The following is a 12,500-nucleotide window of genomic DNA, read 5'->3' on the forward strand; positions in this document are numbered from 1 at the left end:
GAATCAAAATCATGTGAAGTATTAGTACCGCTTTATAAAATCTTACTCAGGCAACACCTGGAATACTACATCCAGTTTTGCTCACCATTTTTTAAAAAAAGATGTTGAGACTTAGGAAAAAGTGCAGAGAAGAGCAACTAAGATGATCAAAGGCCTGGAGCAGGGGTCTTCAAACTGGACAGCTTGAAGACTTGAGGACTTCAACTCCCATAATTCCTCCTCCAGTCATGCTAGCTCAGGAATTTTATTTTTATTTTATTTATTTGATTTGCCAATTGTTTACAAGATAATAAGTATAAGTGTATACATACTTGTGAATACATGAAATGGGTACATATAAGAAAAATAAAAGAAGAATAAGAAACAATAGGACAGGGACGGTAGGCACGTTGGTGCGCTTATGCACGCCCCCTACAGACCTCTTAGGAAAGGGGTGAGGTCAATAGTAGACAGTCTAAGGTTAAAGTTTTTGGGGTTTGGGGAAGAAACTACAGAGTCGGGTAGAGTATTCCAGACATTGACCACTCTATTGCTGAAGTCGTATTTCCTACAATCAAGTTTGGTGCGGTTAACTTTGAGTTTGTATCTATTGTGTGCTCTTGTGTTGTTATGGTTGAAGCTGAAGTATTCATTGACAGGTAGGACATTGCAATGTATGATTTTATATACCATGCTTAAATCAGACCGAAGATGGCGTAATTCAAGGTTTTCTAGTTCTAGAATTTCAAGTCTGGTGGCATAAGGTATTCTACAACGAGTAGAGGAGTGGAGAACTCTTCTTGTGAAATATTTCTGGACTTTCTCAATTGTGCTAATATCAGATATGTAATGTGGGTTCCAGACTGCAATGTGGGTTCCAGACTGGGTTCCAATTCTGGGCGTTGAAGTCCACAAGTCTTAAAATGGCTGACGTTGAGGACCCCATGCTAGACCAGGGATCTTCAAACTGGACAGCTTTAAGACTTGTGGACTTCAACGCCCAGAATTCCTCCTCCAGTCATGCTAGCTCAGGAATTCTGGGCGTTGAAGTCCACAAGTCTTAAAATGGCTGACGTTGAGGACTCCATGCTAGACCAGGGATCTTCAGACTTGACAGCTTTAAGACTTGTGGACTTCAACTCCCAGAATTCCCCCTCCAGTCATGCAAGCTAAGGGATTCTGGGCGTTGAAGTCCACAAGTCTTAAACTTTGAAGACCCTTGAACCGCTGCAGGAATTGGGTAATGGCCAGTCTGGAGAAAAGAAAGGACTAGGGGTGACATGATAGCAGCATTCCAGTATTTGAGGAGCTGCCGCAAAGAAGAAGGGAGTCAAGCTATTCTCCACTGCACCAGAAGGCAAGAAACAATAGATGGAAACGAATCAAGGAGAGAAGCAACCTGGAATTAAGGAGAAATGTCTATGGAGCTTCTCCATCACCCAGGTCATGGTTGCCCCAAAGGTGCTTTTTCAAGAGGCAACTGGACTTTCTGGTTTTTCTTTGAAGATGTTTCGCTTCTCATCCAAGAAGCTTCAGAGCTGGAAAAACTTCTTGGATAAGAAGCAAAACATCTTCAAAGAAAAAACAAGTCCAGTTGCCTCTTGGAAAAAAAAAAAAAAAAGCACCTTTGGGACAATTAAGGAGAAACTTCCTAATGGTCAGGACAATTAACCAGTGGAACGGCTTGCCTTCAAAAGTTGTGGGTGCTTCGTCCCTGGCGGTTTTTAAGAAAAGACTTGTTTGAGCAGGGGGGGGTTGGACTAGAAGACCTCCAAGGTCCCTTCCAGCTCTGTTCTGATTGATTGATCAACCTAAATGGTTTAATCTTGGTCACTCTCACACACCTGTCTGGCTTGAGACTGTAGGGTCTACCTGTATTCTCCTGAGGCTGAATTCTGCTGCTCCTTTCTCTCTAATGCTATAAAATCTCTAAATGTTCTATATCAGGGATCCCCAACCTTTTCGACGCCGCGGCCCGGTTCCGGCGTCAGCTGGGCGCCGTGGCCCGGTTCCGCGTTAGCTGGGCGCCGCCATCTTTTTGACGAAAAATCACTTCCGGTTACGTCACGAAGTGATTTTTCCAAAATGCGGGCGCCAGCGTTGGTGAGCTTTTTCGGGTAGAAATGGCTTTCTACCCGGAAAAGCTCACTGAAGCGCTGGCGCCGCCATCTTTTTTAAAAATTGCTTTTTTACCAAAAAGATGGCGGCGCCAGCAACCAGCGGCCCGGTAAGGCTTGTTCAGCGCCGGTACCCGGTCCGCGGACCGGCGGTTGGGGACCCCTGTTCTATATGAAGGTCAGTAATAGGAAAGAAGGAAGCAAATAAGTTGAAGTTGAGTCTAGGCGTGGCAGAGCTTGGGGGGGGGGTCTATTGATTGAAAAACAGGCCAGGAAGAGGATGTTCAATCTGCATTTCTCAAGAGCCCAATGTTAGCAGCATGGATTCTTCCTTCAATTCAGGAAAGTTAGGTTTTAACAGCCCTCTAAGTAGGGGTTGTTAGGAATATGAGTCACCTAACAGCTATTTGGGTTAGAAATATATAAACCAGGATAAACATTTTAGTACTATATCTTTAAGGGAATGCAAGAGCATGCAATTGGGTGTGGTTTCTCAAACAGCCATAAGATGGAGCCAGAAACCTGGGTTGTTTTAGTCTTAGTCTTAGTTTCAGAAGAGTGTGTGTCTGAGTGAATATCTCTGTTTCCTTCTGTTGGAAAGTATTGTAGTTGCTCCATTTCTTCTAATTGACTGATATTACTGGATTTAATGTAAGTCTGATACTGAACTGTTTTTGACACTGGAATTTGATATTTGGATTATCCCTGGATTGAAAAACTGACTGATTTTACCTGTGAATGACTTTGGACTGCCTATTTTGGACTTTTGCTTAAACCTTTCTGGAAGTAAAAACCTACATTTACTGTACAGTGTATCTCTGTGCTGTGTGTGTATTATTCAAACACTCCTCTCAAATACGTCTCCCTGTATGCGCTCATTCTCCTAACAGGGAATTACCTCAACAGGGGTGGTATTCAAATTTCTTAACAACCAGTTCTGTGGGTGTGGCCTAATTTGTGGGCGTAGCTTGGTGGTCACGTGACTGCTGGGTGTGGCTTGTATGTAAATATTGTAAATATATATGTGAAGATTGATTTTTTTATTTAAAAAAAAGAGCAACTTTTCCCCAAAATCAGGCAAAGCAGGTAGACAGATTGAGCTGCTTGCAGAATCACAGATTCACTCAGAGATCTATCTTTCTGCAATCTGCTGCCTGAGTCTGCACTGAAAAATAGAAGCTTCAATCCTAAGGAAGGTTCAGCTCTGCTTTCAGGCCACTTCTCCCTTCCCCGACCCCCTGAATACCACCCCTGACTGGGCCTCAGGGAAGCCTCCTGGGTGGGGCGGGTGGGGAGGGGAGGAGCCAGCCAGTGGTGCAATTTGCTGGTTTGCCGAACTGTGCAGAATTGTAACAACCGGTTCTATAGAACTGGTCCAAACTGGTAGAATCCCACCCCTGCCTCTCAAAGCAGTGGTGGCTAACCTTTTGGGGCTCCTGTGCCAAAAATTGTGCATGCGCTTGCACGCTCATCCTCGCATGCCAGCCCCCAGAAGGCAATGCACGTGGTCCCCCCATGCCCCCTGAACATGCACGTGCAATTTCGCCCCGCTGCCGCCCCTTTACTTGCACTTCACCTCCCAGCTGATTTTCAGGACTTTTTGGGCCTGCCAGAGGCTTGAGGGAAGCCTCTGCAGGCTTTTCAGGCTGAAAAATGGGCCCGTTTCATCACTTCCGGTATTTCCAGAAATATAGGAAGTGGCAAAACGGGCCTATTTTTCATCCTGCAGAAGCTTCCCTCAAGCCTCTGGTAGGCCGAAAAAGTCCTGAAAATCAGTTGGGGGTCGTGCGCATGCGCAGTGAGGTAAGTTTGCCTGGGGCTCGTGTGCCCACACAAATGGCTCTGCGTTGCCACCTGTGGCATGTGTGCTATAGGTTCACCATCACGGCTCTAGAGTTTGCTTGCAAGGAGAAAATTAATGCATCCATAAATTGCGTTCATGTGTCCATGGCACCCCGCAAACAGCCATAAATGCAGGCCATTTGACGAGCTCCCAAAATGCAATCTCATGCCTGGATGGCGGGGAAAGAGCTGTTGGAACATCTGCTTGAGTAGCGGATTGGACTACAAGACCTCAAAGGTCCCTTCTGATTATTGTATTATTATTGATTATCACAGTCAGCCAGATGTTCAGACTGGGTTTGGCATTTTTGTCTACCTCTCAAGTCCTTACCAAGGACCTGGGATAGGCAAATCTGGATGTTTGATGGTGTTACAGAGATCACTGCAGGATGGAAGCTGTTCCAAGTCAAGCTGCCTTCTGCAATTGACTGACGGCAAATTTGTCAATGCCAATGATGGTGTTCATGTGGTGCTCCAGCTGTTTGGGACTGTACCCAAGGCGCCTATGACTATTGGTACTACCCTTGCTTGCCTTTGCCATAGTCATTCTATTTCTATTTGTAGGCCTTTGTATTTTGTTGTTGTTTTTGTTATTATTATTATTCATTAAACATGAAACTCAGTCAACTGGACATTTAAAAATATATCACAAATATCGTTGACAGGCACTGATGGTTGATACCGGTTGCTAGATATTATTATTGTTATCATTGTTCTGACCCACGCCCTTTTCCAACAACTCAAACACAATCCAAATAGAACAGAAACCTTGTAATGCTTTTGCAAAATAATTAGCACAAGTCTTGCCAAACTCTGCAAGACTTGCCAAAAGATAACAGACAAGAAATAATTTGCAAAATAAGAATCTGCAAATAGAAACTCAGGATACTGGAATGTCCACGAGGCTGGAGTTTCAAAACGTCTTTGCCTTCTGCAAAGTATGTTCGTTCACAACTGGCTTTTATCTTCTTGAAGGAAGGGCTATTACCTTGCAGCCTTATTCCCGAGTCTCCCATGCTGTTGTAGCTGCTCTTTCCTGCGAGCAACCCTGCGCGTACCCGGGCTTGGCACAGGCTCCTCGGGAACCTCCTCATCGTTGCTGCCAGCCCCCACAATCTCTGAAGGCAGCAGTCCACTCCCTAATGGTCCTGGCCCCTCATCTGAGTCCTCGCTCTCCTCAGCCATCCACACCTGCTGCTGGCTAACCACAAAAATCATCTACAAATCCAAATCATATGTTCCCTTTGTGGGATTTTGTCATAACTTTGAACAGTCCCTAAGTGACCAGTGGCATAAATCAAGGACTATCTGTATTGCAAAATAGCCTTTCCAAGAGAAGAGTCATCGTTTTAAGTTTAGGGGAGTTGAGAAGGTTCCCTTCACTGGATGGGCTTGAAGAGAAGATAAATAGCCATCTAATGAAGGTACTTTAAAGTTGGGTTCAAGATGTTCACCACGATACAAAAAAGACGTTGAGATTCTGGCAAGAGTGCAGAGAAGAGCAACAAAGATGATTAAAGGACGAAATTAAAACATATGAAATCTGCTAAATAACAGTTGTTAATTGACGAACAGTTGCAGGAACTGGGGCTGTCTCATTTAATGAAAAGAAGGACTGATAGCAGTCTTCCAATATTTGAGGGGCTGGCCCGAAGAAGAGGGAGTCAAGCTATTCTCCAAAGCACCTGAAGGCAGGACAAAAAGCAATGGATTAGAAACTAATCAAGGAGAGAAGGAACCTAGAACTAAGGAGAAATTTCCTGATAGGGAGAACAATTAATCTGCGGAACTGCTTGCCACCAGAAGTTGTAAATGCTCCAACACTGGAGGTTTTTAAAGAAGAGATTGGACAACCATTTGTCTCAAATGACATAAGATCTCTTGCTTGAGCAGGGGGTTGGACTACATGACCTCCGAGGTCCCTTTCAGCTCCGTTCATCTGTAATTCTCCATCCCTTCTCTTCAATTCTGCCATTGCAGGTTCCATCAAATCTGAGAGAGGGGAGGGGGACAGAATGGGTTGTCAGCATTTCTGAGCTGAATCTCTGAGTTGTTTTTGCTGCCTTGTTGAATGTTCAGATTCTCTGTTTGTGTGAGGTTACCCTGCAATTTACGAGTGTCTCGCATGATAATGTAATCCTGTGCTTTGGATTCCTGGCTCATGTATGGATGTGGGGTGATGGATTTATGTTTTGGTTTTTGATGAGGTTCCTGATGATGTCACATTTATCTTGATTATTTATCTTGCCGGCTATTAACCCAAGGTAGTGATTTGGGAAATGGTTCATTACTCAGAATTGATGTCACTGGAGTGCCTTGTAAAGATTACAAATAAAAAGACAAGAAATGAGGCTGGGTCAGTCTAAGGTTAAAGGACCTTGATGATGAACATTCCCGTGTTAAGTTGTTTTGCTCATTTTCATGCTGTTCTTCCTTTGTGGCTAGCCTTGAATTTCTGTTTATTGATGAAGACTAGACAAGAAAAATGACCCTTGTTGGCCAAGACAAGGCCTGTCCTTTCCATATGTAGTGGCAATGTGACATATCATTGTTATCGCGGGGAGTTTAGTGATCTATTTTAATTTCTCCTTATTGTAAGGTCCCAGACGTTTCCCCGAGCCACTGAGATGCCAAAGGGAGGGAGACTCCGAGAAGGAGGCTTGCAAAAAATATCAACTTTTATTTATGGCCAAAGAAAAAGGCTGGGTGTGATGACCCAAAGGGGTGTGGCACAAAAGCAACAAAGTCACAAAAGTAGGTAAAGTCCCTTTAATGCCTCCAACTTGACCCTCAATGTCCAGTTATCATCAGCTGGAGAAAAAACTCTCCCAAGGACAGTTTTTAAAGGGAAGAAATTCAGTCCGACCCCACAGTACATATAAATTATGAATAAAAACCAACACAAACCACAAGGCAGCAATTAACAAGACAGGGCAGAATAAAGAATTGCAGACTTCCAAAAGATAATGAAACACACACAGTTGCGCAAACACCCTTCAAACCCTGTTTTCCCAGCAGCTAATGAAGGGAATCAGGGCCTTTTCCTCCCCCGTAACTCATGTTGCTCCCTTCTCCATTCCTCCCTGCGTGCCCTAGGATGAAGAGGGGTAGGCCTGGGTCTTCCTCTGAATGCCCAGCCGGACTGTGCCCTTTCCCAGTTTCCTCCACAGCCACCGGAGCCACACTCCCACTCCCTGTCAGCTGTTCAACCTCCCCCTCGGAATCAAATTCCAACAGGAGCATGACACTGGGTGACCAAACTATATCCCCAAGGCAGTGTCTTAGGACCCACCCTCTTTCTGCTTTACATCAATGAGCTATGTGACAACATTAAAAGCAGCTGTGTCCTCTTTGCTGATGACATAAAATTATTTAATGGTCACGCAATTGGCAACTCCAAATTTCAATTAACAAATGCTCTGTCCTACACATGGGCAAAAAAAAAAATCAGAACACCAAATACAAGTTAGGAGGAAACGATCTCATACTAGATGACCCTCACTCTGTCAAGGACCTAGGAGTACCCATATCAAACGATCTAAGACCCAGAACTCACTGTAACAGCATTGCCAAAAAGGCTTTAAGAGTTATTAACCTTCTTTACAGATTACAGATTAACAGAGTTGAAAGGGACCTTGTAGGTCATCTAGTCCAAACCTCTGCCCAAGCAGGAGGAGACCCTGCAGCATTTCTGACAGATGCCAGTCCAATCTCTTCTTGAAAGCCTCCAGTGATGAAGCTCCCACAACTTCTGGAGGCAATCCATTACACTGATTAATTGTTCACACTGTCTGTAAATTTCTCCTTATTTCCAGGTTGAATCTCTCCTTGTTCAGTTTCCATCCATTATTCCTTGTCTGGCCTTCAGGCGCTTTGGAGAATAGCTTGACCCCCTCCTCCTCTCTGTGGCAGCCCCTCAAATATTGGAAGAAGATGGTATCCTGTCTCTCCTGGTCCTTCTCTTCACCAGACTAGACATGCCCAGTTCCTGTAACCATTCATCATATGTTTTAGCCTCCAGTCCCTAATTTAACAGATTAACAGAGTTGGAAGGGACCTTGTAGGTCATCTAGTCCAACCCGCTGCCAAGCAGGAGACCCTACAGCATTTCTGACAGATTACAATCCAGTCTCTTCTTGAAAGCCTCCAGGGATGAAGTTCCCACAACTTCCGAAGGCAACTTTGGTTCCATCCGTTGTTCTCATTGTCAGAAAAATCTCTCCTTATTTCCAGGTTGAATCTCTCCTTGATCAGTTTCCATTCATTGTTCCTTGTCTGGCCTTGAGGTGTCTTGGGAAATAGCTTAACCCCTTCCTCCTCTCTGGGGCAGCCCCTCAAATATTGGAACACTTGCTATCCTGTCTCCCCTGGTCCTTCTCTTCCCTAGACTAGCCAGGCCCAGTTCCTGCAACCAGTTCATGGTATGTTTTAGCCTCCAGTCCCCAAACCATCCTGGTTGCTCTCCTCTTGTTATCTTGTACATGTTTGACAAACAAACAAACAAATAACTATCCAAAACATACAGACAAAATGCATGTCAGGAATGGCCGCACCCCCTGCAAGAGTGACTCAGAGTATTATACACATTTTACCTCGTTGGAAACAAAGTTTACCCAGTCAGAGAGAAAAATTCATCACCAATGTGATAATGTGTTCTTTGTTCAGGTCCTTGTCTCTGCCTACCTTATCTATGGAGCATTCCCATAGCCTTGATCAGGGGAAGTTTCCCTCCCTGACCAAGTTGTTTATTCAACAGAATGCTTGCAGGATTCAGAATCTATGAAGCAGGAAACTCCCTTTTCTTGGGTTCCTTTATCTATGGGGCCTGATATTCCTGGGTTACGGTTTCTTCTATATTTTCAAGGATAGCTTTGCAGCCAAGAACAGAAAAGCGAGACACAGAAGCAAGAGAACAAACTTTCTACTAATAGTAACCCGTATCAAGGCTACAATTTACCAAGCGGGAATTAATTCCGAGCAACTGATTTCTGACAGTATAGAGTAATATAAGCAGAGGCCAATAACAAGGCTTAGTTCCGAGTAAATGATTTCCAGCAGCATATCATGTCAGAAGCAAACAGCAAATATTGGCTTGATTATTACACTTCAATATCAATCAATCAGAATAGAGTTGGAAGGGACCTTGGAGGTCTTCTAGTCCAACCCCCTGCTCAAGCAGGAGACACTCTATGCCAGGGGTCGCCAACCTTTTGGACCTCAGGGGCCACCAAACTCGTAATTTTAAATCCCGCGGCCCAAAGACTGTGGGAAAATCCCCCCAAAAAGTCTGCAGGAAAATCCCCGTTTTCCTACCGATCGATCTTTCTTTATTTGGGATCGCAGGATACTGTCTCCAGCTCCATTCTCAGGGGGAGAGAGAGAGAGAGAGAGAGAGACTTTTGGCTTCATGCAAGGAAAGCAGCAGAAGCAGCAGGAGTCTTTCTTTCTCCTCTCCCCCAAACTCCACCAGAAATGAGTCTTTGCGAGACTTGTCGCGCCGGCACAGCCTCTTGGAGCAGGAGGCCTTGCAGGGTCCCAAAGGCTCATTTCTGGCGGAGTTTGGGGGAGAGAAAGAAAGACTTCTGCTGCTTTCCTTGCGTGCAGCCAAAAGCAGAAGAAGAAAGAAGCGGAAAGAAGCAGCCCGGTGGCCAGGTGAGGCGTGTGGGGCGAGTGGGGCAAGTTCCCCCCTCCACCCTTTCCCCCCTCCCCTCACTCCCTCGTGTTGTTCGCAATGCAAGCGACGCAAGCCTTGTGTTCCTGCGCAGCCTGGATTAATTGCTTTTGGGGGGGACATTTCTCTGCGGACCACCAAAATTTTCTCATGGCCCACTGCTTGGTGACCACTGCTCTAGGCTATTTCAGGCAAATGCCTGTCCAGTCTCTTCTTAAAAACCTCCAGTGATGAAACACCCACAACTTCTGGAGGCAAGTTGTTCCACTGGTTAATTCTCCTCCCTATTAGAAAGTTTCTCCTTATTTCCAAGTTGCTTCTCTCTTTGGTTAGTTTCCAACCATTGTTTTTTATCTTCTGCTGCTTTGGAAAATAAGTTGACCCCCCCCCTCTTCCTGGCAACCACCTTAGATATTGTAACGCTGCTATCATGCCCCCACAAGTCCTTCTCTTCTCTAGACTGGCCAAACCCAAATCCTGCAACCGTTCTTCATATGTTTTAATCTCCAGGCCTTTAATCATCTTAGTTGCTAAAGAAAAATATTTAAAAATTAAGAAAAAGCTAGAATTTTAGACTCATTCTAAGCTAGCCTGCTTGCTTTTTTTTTTTTTTTTAAACTTTGCATAAGGGGGGGAAATCTTCACGTAGCTACAATGTTTTGTTTTTTTTTCATATTGTGAAAATCCCAAATTTCTAGTTCCCATCCCAGAGTTACGTGCCACACAGTCATGTTGTAGTTTCTGATCGTAGCAAAGGCATGAAATTCTGGTGCCAACTTTTGATCAAAACTGCAAGGTTGTTCCGTATTGTGAGCTTCTGCACGCAAGTCAACATTGGGAACGGTGGAAGTTGGCCATCCTTGAGGTAGCTCTGATGTTGTTTTTTAAGAGATCCTGATGTCAGGATTCCAGCAGTTACCCCCATTTAAATCATGAGTCTCGAACCAAATTTCCAAAACTCAAAAAGGATTTATTGGGAATTCATCCAGCCAGCACTGCCTGGGTATAGCCGACTCTGAGGCACATCATTCATTGTCACCCTTGACCCTGGTTTTCTCCCCACCCCTCTGGGTGTATCGTAATTCATATCCTCCAATGGGACACCTCCATAGCCAAGAGTCATCCATCAGGCTCTCCAGTTAGAATTTTGTGCGGCAGAAACTTCGGTCATCTAGTTACTACCTTTGAAAACATTTATGGCATGCACTTTCGGTTTCCAAGCTGCCACGCTGCTCCCCCTCCCTTTCTGTTGGCAACTCTAAAAAGACCATAGAAATATTTTATGAGTTTGACATCTGACAGACTGTAAAAGATTTAGGCATTATCTTGCTTGGTGTGTCTGCTTTTTATGTTATGCTTTCAAATCTGTTTGCTTGAGCTAATAATGCACCTTAAAATCCCTTTTCTTTACTGTCCATTGTCTCTTCCTCCAAAAGAACCAATTGTTGTCTGGGCATCTGATCGCCGCCCCGACACTTGACAAAATGCCTCTGTCTCTGAGCAAGGAGCAAAATATCCCCAGCAGAGAGTATTTAGCATTTTATTTGCTATGTCCTGATCCATAACCTCCGTAAAACCACAACGATCTGTGTAATGACCGAAATAACTCTCAGCGCTAAGGTAATTTCAGCAGTGATTGGGTTACTGCAGTGGAAAAAGACGAGGCTTCTAGTGTTTAAAGGCCTGTTTGAGTTCTGCAGGCCTGAATGAAGCCGGAGGTCAAGGTGAGTTGAATCCAAGAATCTCTAGGCAAGGATGGGTGGAGAGAGGGAGAGAGAGAGAGAGAGATAATAGATGATGATAGAAATGAGATAAATGACGGATGGATGGATAGATAGATAGATAGATAGATAGATAGATAGATAGAAAGATTTATTTATTTATTTATTTTTATTTATTTTATTTATTTATTTGATTTGCCAATTGTTTACAAGATAATAAGTATAAGCGTATACATAGTTGTGAATACATGAAATGGGTACATATAAGAAAAATAAAAGAAGAATAAGAGAAACAATAGGACAGGGACGGTAGGCACGTTGGTGCGCTTATGCACGCCCCCTACAGGCCTCTTAGGAAAGGGGTGAGGTCAATAGTAGACAGTCTAAGGTTAAAGTTTTTGGGGTTTGGGGAAGAGACTACAGAGTCGGGTGAGTATTCCAGACATTGACCACTCTATTGCTGAAGTCGTATTTCCTGCAATCAAGTTTGGTGCGGTTTACTTTGAGTTTGTATCTATTGTGTGCTCTTGTGTTGTTATGGTTGAAGCTGAAGTATTCATTGACGGGTAGGACATTGCAATGTATGATTTTATATACCAGGCTTAAATCAGACCGAAGACGGCGTAATTCAAGGTTTTCTAGTTCTAGAATTTCAAGTCTGGATGACAGATAGATAGATAGATGACAGATAGATAGATAAATATAGATGACAGACAGACAGACAGACAGAGATAGATAGATGACAGACAGACAGACAGACAGACAGACAGACAGACAGACAGACAGACAGACAGACAGACAGATAGATAGATATAGATGACAGACAGACAGATAGAATGATAGATATAGATGACAGATAGATAGATAAATATAGATGACAGACAGAGATAGAGATAGATGATAGATAGATAGATAGATAGATAGATAGATAGATAGATAGATAGATAGATAGATATGGATGACAGAAAAATATAGATATAGATGACAGATAGATAGATAAATATAGATGACAGACAGAGATAGAAAGATAGATGACAGATGATAGATAGATAGATAGATAGATAGATAGATAGATAGATAGATAGATAGATAGATAGATAGATAGACAGAATGATAGAATGATAGATATGGATGACAGATAAATATAGATATAGATGACAGATAGATAGA

The 12,500-nt window shown here is 43.6% G+C and overlaps 1 protein-coding gene across 1 annotated transcript in view; it reads left to right on the forward strand.

Annotated features, from left to right (window-relative positions):
• LOC113427340 (tyrosine-protein phosphatase non-receptor type substrate 1) overlaps positions 1–12,500 on the forward strand; it is a 178,891-nt gene that overhangs the window by 67,946 nt on the left and 98,445 nt on the right. The gene's annotated exons all lie outside the window — the stretch shown is intronic.

Source organism: Notechis scutatus, chromosome 3, assembly GCF_049901735.1.
Source record: "Notechis scutatus isolate UNSWTSFEM ecotype Mainland chromosome 3, rNotScu1.2, whole genome shotgun sequence".
NCBI lineage: Eukaryota > Metazoa > Chordata > Lepidosauria > Squamata > Elapidae > Notechis > Notechis scutatus.